At 42.8% G+C, this 2856-nt stretch overlaps 1 pseudogene; it reads left to right on the top strand.

Annotated features, from left to right (window-relative positions):
• The first annotated feature begins 1496 nt into the window (after positions 1-1496).
• Positions 1497-1677, top strand: LOC112211875 (U2 spliceosomal RNA; annotated as a pseudogene).
• The last annotated feature ends 1179 nt before the right edge of the window (positions 1678-2856 follow it).

The following is a 2856-nucleotide window of genomic DNA, read 5'->3' on the forward strand; positions in this document are numbered from 1 at the left end:
TGATGAGAAGCTCCGTCGAATGGCTGATGAGGACCTAGTGGAATCAGCGTCCTCGCGCACGAAACCCGGGTCGCCGACCCGATCCACAATCCTTTCTTTCCGGGTTGGTGACGGAGGATATGCGCGAGAGGTCCAGCCAGGTGTCGGATTGCTGGAGCACGGCTGTTGGGTGAAGAGGAGATAGGGCGAGCGTCGCCGGAGCCATCCACTTCAAGGGGACATCCCGGAGGAGTGGAAGTGGGAAGCGGCGAGTCACTGATCGGGGTTAGGCCGGGAAGCGACGGTGAATCTAATCGGGTGGGAGGCCCGGAGTGAAAACATAACGGAATTATGAGAAAAAAGGAAGAAATGAATTATATGTATATTTTTGAAGTGTAATATAAATGTTATAAGCATGCTATTTAGAACAATGTGCAAAATGTATTTTAAAAATAAATCTATATAATCCTTTTTTTCCGGGTTGGTGACAAAGGATATGCGCGAGAGGTCCAGCCAGGTGTCAGATTGCTGGACGAAAGGTAGGCAAGCCACCCAGCGGATGGGCGTGAAATGGAACCTGCAGGAAGACGCCCCATCAATCGTATATGGGGATGTCACAATTAGGGCCCACGAGAGGCAGAGACTAATAAAGACCCTTCGCCTGAAGAAGCAGATAGAGAGGGGAGAGACCTTGAGGCGGAAACCCGTGCAAGGAAGAGTGCCGGACTGCCTGGTTGAATCCCCGGACTCCAGTCACTTTCTCCAGACCGGCGAGTTCATGTCCTTCGCCAACTGGCGGTTCATCCACAAGGCGAGACTCCAGCTGGTCCCCCTGAATGGACATCGGAGGTATGGGGGAGACCAGGATAAGAGCTGCAGGCGATGCGCGTTTGCAAATGAGTGCCTAGCACATGTAATAGGGCGAGGCTACGGCGAGGAACCGAGGATACGGAGTTGTCGGAAAGAATCGAGCAGTTGACGACTCCTGCCTGCGACCCGACCTTGTGGTGTCGAAGGGTGACAAAGCCTTGATCATTGATGTAACGGTCCCCTTCGAGAACCGCAGAGAGGCATTTGAGTCGGCAAGGACCAGGAAGGAAGAAAAATATGCCGCCCTGAAGACCTCCCTGCGTTCCAGGTACAGGGAGGTGAAGATAGCCCCAATAGTCGTGGGCGCCCTGGGGACGTGGGACCCCAACAATGACGAGTTCCTTCGGGGGATAACCGCCGTTTCTAAAGAAGATGGTCACACCAGCCGAAACATGGCTGTTGGGTGAAGAGGAGATAGGGCGAGCGTCGCCGGAGCCATCCACTTCAAGGGGACATCCCGGAGGAGTGGAAGTGGGAAGCGGTGAGTCACTGATCGGGGTTAGGCCGGGAAGCGACGGTGAGTCTAATTGGGTGGAAGCCCCGGAGTGAAAACGGAATTATGAGAAAAAAGGAAGAAATGAATTATATGTATATTTTTGAAATGTAATATAAATGTTATAAGCATGCTATTTAGAACAATGTGCAAAATGTTTTTTAAAAATAAATCTATGTAATCTGTTCTTATCAGCTTAATCTCTGGTATGATCCTCATCGAGGATCCAGAAGATTAAACTGATTTTTGGAAAATGACGGAGTGCTAGGGGCTTGCTCCACCTCTGTCGCGGGTTGACCCGGTATTGCAGTACCTCCGGGAACAGCCCATTTAATTGAACAATCAACCAAACTCTACCTTCAGGAATCCTAACTGGATAAATCTAATACGAAGTCTTCTGCATCCAGCAATCCTGGGAAATTATACTAACTCTGGACATGCTGCATGGACCCCAGCAATAATAAACTCCTCTGACTTCTGTTTTGAGATTTGTTTCAGTTAATGAAAAACCTAAGTTGGAAAAAACACATCAAAAAAGTTTCCAGTCAAAGTCTCAATAATTATCATAACAGTTACAATTAATTACACAATCAATCAAAGTCTAAATATAGATATCTAACTTAGTTATTTCTAATATCAAGGATTTCATATTTTCAAAAATAATACTCTTTGGATATGTCCCATGGTCCCTCTAGCAATAACAAACTCCCCAGACTCGAATTTTGTTTCAGTTAATTAAAAAATTAAGGTTAAAATAATGACTACTTTTCAGTCAAAGGTCTCAATAATTATTACAACAGTTATAATGAATTACGCAATCAATCAAATTCTTCCTACTGGAATCCGAACTGGATAAATCTAATTATAAGGATTCTCCATCCAGTAATCCTTGAACTTTAAACTAAATCTGGGCATGCCGCATGGACCCAAGCAATAACAAACTCCTCCGACTTCTCTTTTGAGTTTTGTTTCAGTTAATGAAAAACCTAAGTTGAAAAAACACATCAAACAATTTTCCAGTTAAAGGTTTCAATAATTATTATAACAGTTATAATTAATTACACAATCGAACAAAGTCTTACTTAGTTATTTCTAATATCAAGGATTTTCATATTTTCAAAAATAATACTCTCTGGATATAACCCATGGTCCCTCTAGCAATAACAGACTTCCCTTTTCAAATTTTGTTTCAGTTAATTAAAAAATTAAGGTAAAAAAAAATTACTATTTTTCAGTCAAAGGTTCAATAATTATTATAACAGTTATAATGAATTACACAATCAACCTAATTCTTCCTACAGGAATCCTAACTGGATGAATCTAATTATAAGGATTGTCCTTATAGCTACCCTCAAAATTAAGGCTATCAGTATAGGACTCCAATGGGAGAAAAAAAAAAAATTAAGGCTAACTCTGGACATTGTGCACGGTCCCCAGGGATAACAAACTCCCCAGACTACTCTTGAATTTTGTTTTAACTGATTAAAAAACTAACGTAAAACAAATAAATATTT

Source organism: Halyomorpha halys, unplaced genomic scaffold (genome assembly GCF_000696795.3).
Source record: "Halyomorpha halys isolate HHAL.00 unplaced genomic scaffold, Hhal_1.1 Scaffold1523.1, whole genome shotgun sequence".
NCBI lineage: Eukaryota > Metazoa > Arthropoda > Insecta > Hemiptera > Pentatomidae > Halyomorpha > Halyomorpha halys.